This window comes from Arvicanthis niloticus, chromosome 17 (assembly GCF_011762505.2).
Source record: "Arvicanthis niloticus isolate mArvNil1 chromosome 17, mArvNil1.pat.X, whole genome shotgun sequence".
In the NCBI taxonomy this organism is placed as follows: Eukaryota; Metazoa; Chordata; class Mammalia; order Rodentia; family Muridae; genus Arvicanthis; species Arvicanthis niloticus.
In genome coordinates, this window is record NC_047674.1 from 46,774,011 (window position 1) to 46,786,472 (window position 12,462).

General features: G+C 37.6%; 2 non-coding genes across 2 annotated transcripts; both read left to right on the top strand.

The window, feature by feature from the left end:
- The first annotated feature begins 7,447 nt into the window (after positions 1–7,447).
- LOC117722823 (U7 small nuclear RNA) lies at positions 7,448–7,510 on the top strand. The gene has a single exon (XR_004608589.1). It is a non-coding gene; the product is annotated as a U7 small nuclear RNA (small nuclear RNA).
- Positions 7,511–7,523: 13 nt separating this feature from the next.
- LOC117722822 (U7 small nuclear RNA) lies at positions 7,524–7,585 on the top strand. The gene has a single exon (XR_004608588.1). It is a non-coding gene; the product is annotated as a U7 small nuclear RNA (small nuclear RNA).
- Positions 7,586–12,462: the final 4,877 nt, after the last annotated feature.

Sequence of the window (12,462 nt, forward strand, 5' to 3'; positions counted from 1 at the left end):
ATATGAATTTGAAAGCACTTGGTAGAACAGGGACTAGAAAACCTTTGAAGCTTGTCTATACATAGAACTCTAATTAGTGGAAAAGAAACTCTCCCCTAAGTGAGAAACAGAAGAAAAGGAAAGAAAAAAGATGAAAGACCCAGATACCTGAACAACAAAGACAGATATCAATCCAGGATAGGAAATCAATGTAGAGCTAGCCTCTTCCATGATGCCCCCGGACACCTGACCAAAGCAAACACACAAGCTTTCTGTCTAGCCTACTTTCACTAATCAGGGCAATCAAGACTTCACTCCCGTAACAAGAGAAAAACAAGACAAAACCTTGTGACATGCATTTAATCACCTTATGTTTACAACAGTGTGCAGTGCATAAACTCTCTTTGGGGTAACTTTAACGGGGATAAAATATCTCACATTTTTTGCACTTTGAGGATTTCCACATTGTGATCTAAATACCTGTAGCATTTTATAGGATGACAGACTTGAGTTTTTCCAAGGCTAATAAATTTGGCTGATAACTAGAAAGACTAAAAACTCATCAAACATATTTCAGAAATGTTTCACAAGAGAAAGAGAGCAGACTGATGTGCAGAACACCAGGTGTTATTTTAAAGACACAAATGTGAAAGACCCATATGAATTATGCATTGAAAAAAAAAGCTGAAAACATAGAACCCACAAATAAGCTGTGTGGAAAAAAATTAGGACACTCTAAGCAAATATTAAAACATTAAGAAATGCAACACATTGACTAGCTGAGGAACATATTAACCCATCACTCTGAAGAGTCTATGAGCAAATTGAAAGACTTCAAATATGCACTGGGATTATAGGAAAATAAAGTAGGAATGAAAAAGTAAAAATGATTCCAAGACTCAAGAGGCTAATGTAGAAGGATTGAAGTTATCAAAAAGACGGGGTATTCATAGTGATAAGAACAAGCCCCAGCACATGTCTAAGGTGTTTTTCACAGGTAAGCCTCAAACAAAGCAAGAGCCAATTCTTAGAAATAGAGATTGAAGGTTTTTATAAATTCAGAAACCCAGGAGTTCCAGAGTACTGAAACACATCAGTTTCAAAGCAATATATTTAACAAGCACAGAATGCATCACTGAAAATCTGAGAAATCCTAGAGACAATATAACATTTTTTTATGGGCAATAGAAATCAAACACATCATCATCATTGAGAGAGAAAGAGAGAGAGAGAGAGAGAGAGAGAGAGAGAGAGAGAGAGAGAGAGAGAGAGAGAGACCCAAAACTCATATCTCTCATATCTCTGGTGGGGAATGGTTTAGCATTTAAAACACTTGCAGCCCAAGCATGAGGTGTATGTTTCAGATTTCCAAGACTCAAGCCCAAGAGGTGGCTGTGCTGGACTCTTGAGCCTGAGCGCAAACACAGGGAAATTCCAAAGCAAAGGGAACAGCCAAAACTGATCTCAGTCTCACCAGAGTATAAGACTCTATAAAGAAGGTGAAGAGTGATGGAGGAAGACATTGTATGCCAACCTCTAGTCTCTACAGTCATGTGCACATACAAGTGCACATTCATGGCCACACATTTCTATAGGCATACTTGCATGCACAGCACCTACACATACAAAGCCAAAATCTTGTAGTAAATGCAAACCTCTCTCCTACAGAATTAGTGCTCAAGATACAAAGATATGTAAAGAGAAGGTCATTGTTGGCATTACATCTTCATTCCACAACACTGTCTTTTAAGAGAACAGTGAATATATACAAAGCAAAAACCTTAACAACAGACTATATCTGGATTCTTCATGGTTTGTGATATATATATATATATATATATATATATATATATATATATATATGGAATGAGCATTTTATATATGTGTGTGTGTATACAAAGGTTTTTTTTTTTTTTTAAAGAAAATATGGAATTTAGGTTAGTAAACATGTTAAAAGTATTTAAAATTTCAGGGTCACCACTTAGAAGTACTAGAATTATTCACCAAATTAGTGGAAGGAAAGAAGAAAAGAAAATAATATAAGGCAGAAAAGGGGATAAATCGGCAATAAAAAGTCACAGAAAAGAGAGAGCTGAAGCTAAAATGATAGATATAAACTGAACAAATCTATAATTTGAAGCACATGGAATAAGCATGTCTGTGGGTCTATTTGACTGTATTGTGTCTGTGCATGTGTGAGTGTGTGCATGTAACTATGTATGAAGGACTGAGAAAAATGTCTTGTATTATTCCTCAGGAACTCAGTTTTTGGTTTCCATTATTTATGAGACAAGGCTTCTCACTGAACTGGGGAGGGAACACTAGGCTTGGCTGCCTGGCCTACTAACTCTATCACTCTGCCTGCCTCTGCATCCCTATATATGAATCACAAGTACACAACAGAATGCTTGGGTTATTTCTTGGGTGCTAAGGACTCAGGTCCTCATGGATACCAAGTAAACACTTTACCGACCCAGCTAAAGCAGAAACACAATTTTAAAAATTACAAATTGTCAGGTACAGAAAATAGTTCTCATATAACTTTTGTAGCTTAAAATCATATAAATATTATTTGTGATTCATGATCATTTATACATTATGTAGTAAATTATCAAGACATAATTAATCTTTCATTTATTTACACTAGACCAGGAACAAGTTGCTTACTGTTACCTGTGATGGTTCATTTCTTGAAAAACTATTCTAAATTATGAACATCTTAATTCCAGATGGTGGGTATATTGGAGATTTTTGTATGTTGGAAGTATTCTATGAAATGAATATTAGGAACACAAGATTAGATTTTAATGCAAGAAAAGATTAAAAAACATTTTAGGTAATAGAGTCAGGCATCTCTGTAGTGTCTCTGAAATGTACAATTGTCTCAGCTACAGGCCTATATTATAGTTTCAACATTGTGGGTGGGAATTCCTTATCTTACTACAGTGGTTACATTGAGTTACACAAACCTTTAGTCCTTAGCAAATTAAGACATCACTCCCATACTATTTTCATTGCAATAGAAGTTTTTACAACTATATTTTAAGAAAAAAAAATTGCAAGTGTTAGAAGTAATATTTTCTTGTTAATATAAACAGACAGTAAATTAATCTTTTTTTTTTTTTTTTTCCCTGAAGGTTAAAACTCTAGGAAATATTTCTGTGAACTCCTTTTATCCAATGCATCCATTCCCACCAAGATACTTAAAACAAAATATTTTCTATAAATGTGTTCAATGTAAGGTTTTATATTTTAAACAATAACATGATTTAGCATTATTTGCTAGACAATTTACAAGATATTTCATTTAAATGCCTTAAATATCTGCCTTTAAGTTTGTGAGCATTGAATTTCAGTCCTTTAGTCAATTATCAAGTCTGTATAGTAGATCTTGTTCAGAGAAAAAAAGTGAACTAAGTCCTGTTTATCACCTTAAGATTTTTTAAAAAGAGCAATTACCACTTTCTGTTTTAGTCACTGTATATTGCTGTGAAGAGATACCATGACCAGGGAAACTTTTATAAAAGAAAGCTCTGAATTGGGGGATTGATTACAGTTTTAGACTGTTAGTCCATTATCACCATGGAGTGGATCATGGTGTCACAGAAGTAGGTACTGTGTTTAAGAAGTTTCTGAGGACTATGTTCTGATTTACAGGTAGGAGGCACACATACACACACACACACACACACACACAGCCCCCTCCCCCCCCCAGAGAGAGAAGTGGGAGGAAGAGGGAGAGAGGGAGGGGGAGAGGGAGGGGGAGAGGAGGGGGGGAGAGATTAGACCAGGTATGGCTTTTGAAATTTTGAAGGTCAACCTTAGCCATATACTTACTACAAAAAGTCCACACCTCCTAATTCTTCTAGTCCTTTCAAACAGTTCCACTTCCTGGTAACTAAGCATTCAAATATAGGATCCCATTTTTTGTTTGTTTGTTTGTTTAGATTATATCAAGCATTTTTATTGGATATTTTATTTATTTACATTTCAGATGTCATCCCCTTTCCCTATTTTCCCTCCCCAGAACCCCCATCCCATTCCCTCTCCTCCTCTTTGCTTTTATACTATTTTAATTACATGCAAGAATTAAGGTCAGTTCTAGGTTGAGGAACTAGTACTACAACAGATGCAAATAGGCAAGTAACAATCAAGATAATAAACACAAATAGTCAAAGAAAAAGCAAAGCATTAAACCCAATTACATGAACACTCCCATGATCACTGTTTCTAAGGGCTTATCAGGATGACTAAAATATCTGATCCAACTTTTCTGGCCTAGCCCAATGTCATTTTCATGTCTGAATCCTACTTCCTCGTTGTAGCCTAAAATTTAGATTCCTGCCTGAAATTACTTCTTTGTTGTAGCCTAAGATTTAGATTCCTGCCTGAAATTACTTCTTTGTTCTATCCTAATGTCAGATTCCTGCCTGAAGCCTACTTCCTTGTCCTTGACCAATGTAATCTTCCTGCCAAGCAGCCCATTTCCTTGTCCTTGGCCCATGTCAGATTCTTGCCAAGCAGCCCCAAAAGTTCTTTCCCTCTTCTTTTTTATTTCATAAACAAGACTGAGCCTGTTTTAGGTCGTTCTGCTAAGAATGTCTTCCTTACCTGTCATGGAATATGCATGATCAAAAGCAATGCTTTGCATAGTGAGCTTATGAATTTAAAGAATGCTGGCTTCTGAGTGTTGATGTGGTAGATACTACTGATAAAATTACCCATGGCCTGAGGTCAGTATTTGTATTTTGGTCAAGCTTCAAGAATGACATATATAGTTTGATCATGCTAGCTTTTTTTGTCCTAAGAATATTTTTTGTTCATCATGTTAAAGCTTGTCTTTAACAACATCAACATGCTGGCAGCCAAATACATGGCTTCAACCTGAAAATGGACACCCAGAAAGAGCTATTAAATTAACAGGCTGGCAAGCCAAGAATGGGTAAGATTGTACACATAGCCTTACCAACCTAATACAGAAATGCATCGCTTTTTTTAACGCATATCATCCCATTCTTAATGAAACTCCAGCACATTTTTTTTTGTTAAATATGTATATTCCCAGGCTAATCAAGTTTAAACATATATTAATTTTTGGTTTGCAACAAAATATGTTTACAACATAATATGTTTGGAGCATGACATTTGAACAATTATTCTATTTAGTAATTTTCCACATACAATATAGCATTTCCTTTAAGCATGATAAAAGAAGTTAAGATCTCGCTTGATCTATACTTTTATTTTCTCTGCCTTGTCAACTTTTGACTATTTAAGGAATGTTAGGTACAGTGAAAATAAACTCATGACCCCCTAAATCATTAGTTGTAAAAAATTTGTAAAAACAGTATAAAAAAATCCCACCTTAATGTCAAAGTAAGAAACAATGGTTAGAACTACACTTACCTATGGGTATAAGAACACATATTTAAAATTCAGTAAGTAAGTATGCTGGTTTAGTAAGGTGTTGGCTGTAGGTTCTTCTCCAAGATCCATGACTTCACCATCTCTGGATAGTTGGCTCATTTTCCTACTTTAAGCATGGTCTCTCTCTTGGTGGAAAGTCTTCAGTCCAATTAGAGAGCTATTGGTAACTATTAATAGAGTGCCACTATTATGCTCTTAGGATTATGGTGCCACACTCTTTATTGCTCTGGTTCACAAACATTATAGTTGACAGGACTATTGTTTGCCTTTCTCCCTTGGAAACTTATATGGTGTTTTCTGGTACTAGGAAAGCTATTTCTTCATGAAGAGGCTTTCTTGTCAGATCCAGTTTAAGCACTCTAGTTCCTATGTCTGAAATACACAGCTGATATATCTACAACACAGTTCTTGTATATAAGGCTCAGGTATCATTGCAGAAGATGTGTGGAAAAGACTGTACCAGAGGGACAGCTGTCTGGGAGATTGTCTCTTCTTAAAACGTAAGGAAGGTTATACACTTGAAGTCTCATCAACATGCTATCTGTGGACACCCTGAACAATGACAGCCTGAAAAATACCATTGCCAATGTATATGTTAACTTGGAAAAGTGAGAAGCCTCTAAGGCTTTAACCCCAGGCAAAGAACCATAGACAACTGGGGAATGGTGAGAGCCTATGGGATGAATCTTTGGTCTTCCTTAAATAATAGCCCCACCCAATTGATTATCTAGTTCTAAGAGGATCAGCTCTGAGACTATGATATATATATATATATATATATATATATATATATATATATATGTGTGTGTGTGTGTGTGTGTGTGTGTGTGTGTGTGTGTGTAACATTACATGGACTGAGGAAGTTGAATTTATATATTTAGGAAGACACACATACACACAATTAAAACAAAGAAAAAGAGGCCATTAACAAAAACAAAAAACACTGGCTAATATATTTTTAAGAAAAAAAAAATAAAATGTAGTATAAAATGTAGTAGTAGTCAAGTGCATGTGTGTATCTCTCTTCTGTTTCTCTCTCTCTCTCTCTCTCTCTCTCTCTCTCTCTCTGTGTGTGTGTGTGTGTGAAAGAGAATAGAGAGAGAGAGAGATTTTATCAGACACATAGATACACAGATACCTAAATTTCCTTTGGTTATCCTATTTGTCTAAATGTGTTCATCATTATCAAAGAGCAAAAGGAGTTAACATTATGAATCACAGTCCAGGATAGTGATATAAATTTGCACAGAGTTCATAGAAAGAATTGTGGAAAGAAAATCCTGAAATAAATAAGAAATTTGACTCATAAAAATGGATTAGAATAGAAGTATAAACCTGCATTATTCTCCATGATCAAGAATGTGTCTAATGTTTCACAGCAAAATGATAATACTGTGACCTTCAGGACAGTCCTTAATGCTGTGGGAAAGAATTCCGAAAACATGAGTTCAAGAATATATAAACAGGTTTTCTTGACTATATGAAATGTGAGCATACAATATGAATTTTATGAGGAACTTCATGATCCTGAAAAAACAGAGGCAGCTGCCCTAATAAGCCAGTATAGGGAAAATAATAGTTTAAAAACAAACAAACAAACAAAAGAACAAGGCTCATGGTACAAGTAATAAAGAAACTCTGGGAAGTGAGAGAGTGATGATCTCAGGGTGGGATCCCACATAGCTAAATTTATTGTTTGTGTAAACAAAGGTAGGGCTATCTCTGAGCTCAAGGTCTGTTTACACAGCATGTTACAGGACAGCCAAGCTTAGGCAGTAAAGGAATTGAAAAACAGGAATTTAACTGTCTCATGTAAAAATTTATGTCTAGATTTGACAACCATAAGCACTATGCCCAGTAAACTACTTAAAACTTGCTATGTTAGAAAAAAAATCTACTTGCTATCTTTTCTTAAGACTTGAGGGGGTCAGGTCATAAAATGCTAATTCATAGGATAATCAAAAGGGAACCTGGGTAAATGATAGAATTGATATGCAAATCGAAGACTGGGCTTTGGTCTGTAAGAGTTGAATAATCTAGAGAGTTAATACAGTTCTTTTAGAATTTTATCTAGCAGGTTTTCTGACTTGGTCAGAAAATCCAAAAGCTGTCTAGAGACCTAACACAGCTCTTTTAGAATTTTTATAGCAGGTTTTCTGACTTTGGTCAGAAAACCCCAAAGCTATCCAGAGAGCTATTACAGTTCTTTCAGAATCCTTCTAGCAGATTTTTAGATTTGGAAAAACCCATGAGACATGAGGAAAGCTGTCTAGTGACCTATCTCAAGCAGATTCCAGAGCTGTCAGTTTGTATCCTATCATTGACTTTGAGTCATTTCTCCTGCTGCTCCCCAAAACCCCTTCCTCGGTACCCCTTACCAAGCTAAGGCTGGTCCTTGGTACCCCTGGAGAAGAGCCAGCAGGACATGGGTTTCCTCTAATGCTGACAGTTGCTGTAGGCATAGGATAAGGCTTGTTTATATAATAATGTATATATTTTACAGTATGTTCCTCCTTCAGGGAATGGTCTCCCTGCCAACATTAATGACTCCATGATAACCACAAACAGCATGGTTCCAGGAATGGAGAGTTTGGTGTTCTTCAAAAAAAAAAAAAAAAAAAAAAAAAAAAAAAATGGTAGCACCATGACCTTTAGGACAAGACAGCCCTTAAGACTGTGAGAAAGAACTCTGAAAGTATAAGTTTCAATAATATATAAATCAATGTAAGAACTGTTCTTTACAGGATTTTTTTCAATTATACAAATAATAAGGATGCAATATGAAATGTATGAGCATATGAGGGGCTAAAATGACTTTGGGAGTGGTGATCTCAGGGCAACATCCCACCCAGCTAAGCTTATTGATTGTGTTTGCAGTTGAACAAGGAATAGTTTGGACTTTTAATCTGGAATGAACTACCACCCAGAAATGGGGGGCACACTTGTGATCCACATCTTGATATTGGGAAACATAGGCATTTGATATTGATATTGAGGAATAGTGGACATGAAAAGTTTAGGCCTAGGAGATAAATGAAGCAGATTTCTGAGTTCAAGGCCAGCCTGGGAAAGAGCAAGTTCTATGTAAAGAAAAGCTTGGGTACAGGCATGGTGTGGTGGTGTGGTACATGCTGTTAATCCCAGCATTCAGGAGACAGAGCCTTGAAGATCTCTGAGTTCAAGGTTTGTCTACAGAGCAAGTTCCAGGGCAGTCAAGCTTAGGCAGTGCAAAAGTTGGAAAACAGAAAGCTGGTGATAATGTAGAAGAACAATGAGGCCATACTGCAGCTCCAGCAAGCAGCAGAACTCTGAAGCTTTAGCCATGTGGCTTTGTCTTTACAATCAAGGGGCTAAGGTCATAAAATGCTGACTTAGGAATGATGAAATGGTAACCTGGGGTAAATGAATTGATTTGCAATTCTTAAGGAAGTAGCTTATGCAAAATAAATGAGTTTTGGTGTAGACAGAGAACTACTTCAAGAAGAGAGCTATCTCAAGCAGAGCACAGAGCTTTCAGTTTGCATCCATCACTGACTCAGAATTATTTATCTGCTGCTCCCAAACACATTTTCCTCAAGACCTACAACCAAGCTGAGGCTGGTGTTTGCCACCACCGCAGTACCCATAGGCTAATCTGAGGAAGACAGTTCTCCAAGTGAGGTTCCCTCTTTCTAGGTGATTATTGTTTGTGTCAAGTTGACAAAAACTAATCAACATACCCCAGGAAGAAATACATTACAACTTAGTAACAGGTATGAATATAGAGGTAACTAGAATATGTGCTACATCATTTACATATATCATACATAGATCATGCAACCTTTATAAAGTACTTACCTTTACTTTTGGTAACATGGTATGGCATTTTAATTCTTTCTCTTTATATTTATTAAATATAAATAATTACTTGGTCTACTTAATTTGAAAATGAGAAATGGGTTACAAATTAAGGAGAAACAATTTATACACAAAGAGTAAATATTTATTAATGAACCAAATCTCTGGTTCTACAATTTTCAGTTGACAGGTGTTTAATGCCAGAATATTAGATAACAGAAAACATGGTCAGTGTTATCCCTAGGAAGGTAGACCAGGCCTCTATAAAAAAAAAAAAAAGGTGGCTGAGCCATGAAAATAAGACAGTAAAAAGCTTTTCTTTGTGATTTCTTATTCAGTTCCTGACTACAGGTTCTTGATTTGTGTTTCTGTTCTGATTTTCCTTAGTGATAGACTGTTTCCTAGAAGTGTAAGTAAACCCTTTCCTCCCCTGAATCACTTTTGGTCATAGTGTTTATCACAGCAACAGAAACAAAACTAGGATATGAGGTGACTGCAAAACAAAAAACAGTATAGCTCTTAGAACTGTAGACTATAACAAGAACATATGCTATGTTCATAGCAGCCTTATTTATAATAACCAGAAGCTAAAAAGAACCCAGATGTCCTTCAACAGAGGAATGCATACAAAAAATGTGGTACATTTACACAAGGGAGTATTACTCAGCTATTAAAAATAATGAATTTGAGAAATTCTTAGGTAAATGGATGGAACTAGAAAATATCATCCTGAGTGAGGTAACCCAGTCACAAAAGAACACACATGGTATTTACTCACTGATAAGTGGATATTAACCCAAAAGCTTGAAATAGCCAAGATTCAACTCACAAACCACATGAAGCTTATGAAAAAGGAAGACCAAGTGTGGATGCCTCAGTCCTACTTAGAAGGAGTAACAAAATACTCATGAAAGCAAATATGGAGACAAAGTGTGGGACAGAAACTGAAGGAAGGACCATGTGGAAACCATTCCACCTGGGTATCCATCCCATGTGCAGTCACCAAAGGTAGATGATGATGTGGATGCCAGGAAGTGCATGTTGACAAAAGCCTGATATAGCTGTCTCCTTAGAGGTCTGCCAGAGTCTGACATATTCAGAGGCAGATGCTCACAGCTAACCACTGATCTGATCAAGGATTTCCCAATGGAGAAGTTAGAGAGAAGACTGAAGGAGCTGAAAGGGTTGGTGGTCTCATGAGGAGAGCAACAATACCAACCAACCAGAGCTCCCCAGGGTCTAAACCACCAGCCTAGGAGCACATAGGGAGGGACCCATGACTCCAGCTGTATATGCAGGGGAGGATAGCCTTGTCAGGCATAAGTGGGAGAGGAGATCCTTGGTCCCATGAAGGCTGAACACCAAGTGGGGGGGGGGGGATTTGAGGGTGGGGAGGTGGGAGTGGAGAGGTAAGTGGGGGCAAATCCTCATAAAAGCATGAGGAGGGGGGATGGGATAGGAGGTTCCTGGGTGGTAAGAAGAATGGGATAAGGGGATAAAATCTGAAATGTAAATATAATATCCAATTAAAAAAAAAAAGAACTGCGGACATTCTAGACCTAGTGGCTTCCCTACCTGGCCTTCAGTTGTCACCAGCAGTAGAGGACAATGTGACATGTCAACTAATACAACATGTCTTCATCTTCACACATGCACATGCTCCATACTCCCCTTTATAAACCCCAGGCCATCATGCCGTCTCCCCATTCTTCCCTTACTCCATCTATTGTCTTTCTTTCACCCTCACTTGAGGTGGACTTTCATGTATGCAGCTTCCTACCATCAATAAATCTTTTGTGTGTAGTCCTTTGCATGATGTGATCCTTGGCCCTTCAATCACCAGGATACCCAATTGCCACAAAACTGTTTCATTGATGCTTTGACTCAGAGGCCTTCCTGGTACCTGTGTTCCCCCTTGGGTTTTGAGCCACACTTAGACTATACCTACCTGTCCCACCCATAACTGATATTCCTTCTCACACACCAACTGCTTGGCCTTTTATCCATTAGCAGCAATTGGTAAGTGATCCCTCTTGGTAGGTGTAAATGCTTCCCTGAGTCTCTAGTACTCTTAAAGGCAGAAGTACCCATCCTATTTCCAACCCTTGGATGAGACTTTGTTTTTGTGCTTTGTTTTTTATGCTTTAGCTTTTCTTGAAAGCCTTGGTACCAGGTATCAAGTCTTCTCAGACTGTTAGTTTTGACCCTTGTTGAGTACAGTGATGACCCACTGAATGGCTTGTATCTTCCTTGTTTGGTCTTCCCTGAGTCTAAGGGATACCCTAGATTGCAGTCTGAGGACCTTCTTCTTTGTCACTTATGGGAACCCTATTGTCCATATCTTCTTGTCCCACCAAAGAATGTCAAGGAATGCCGTTTAAAAAACTTCCAGCCTTGACATCTGGAACCAGACATGAAGGTTCCTAAATGTATTCACTTTTGAAATAAAATCTGGCCTCAATGTTTCTTAATCAATCTAAATATGCCTGACTAAGCACACACTAGATCCCAGTATTAATTAGGACCTGTACAAATATTGCAAGCAACTAGAAAGCTGTTCTCTGATAACAGTTTTTTTTCCTCTGCTCCAAGATCTGTTTGTTTTTGTCTGGTCTATGTCTGCCTCCAACTCCCAACCCACACCACACCCATGTAAATGTTTTGTCTTACAATTAGGTTTGATGGATTTGTAAGTTACAAAATGAAGGACGGGGCCTTTTATGGGCAGCACACCCCTGGCTGGCTGCTGTAACCCACTGCTCCTTCCTCATTGTATTTATGGGGCAAGGGTGAAGGGGGTGCACTTGCATGTGTGTGTGTCTATGTGTGGGGTTTTTGTTTTGTTTTGTTTTGTTTTGTTTTGTTTTGTTTTGTTTTGTTTTGTTTTGTGATAGGGTTTCTCTGTGTAGCCTGGGCTGTCCAGGAACTCACTCTGCAGACCAGGCTGGCCTCAAAGTCAGAGGTCTACCTGCCTCTGCCTTCCAAGTGCAGAGACTAAAGCTACAGCATCCTCTTCTAAGGTGTGATTAGACCATTTGTTTTTGTTGCATTCTGACACCCACAAGATTTGATTCCCAATTCTAGCATCTTATTCTTCAGCTGTTGCTTTCCTCCTTTTTAACCATTTGCCTCTCATCTCTCTGGGCTCTGATCTACTATGGGCTCCACATAGGCATCTACATGACTCTCTGGCTCCTGCAGCTTTCATTGTTTCTGGCC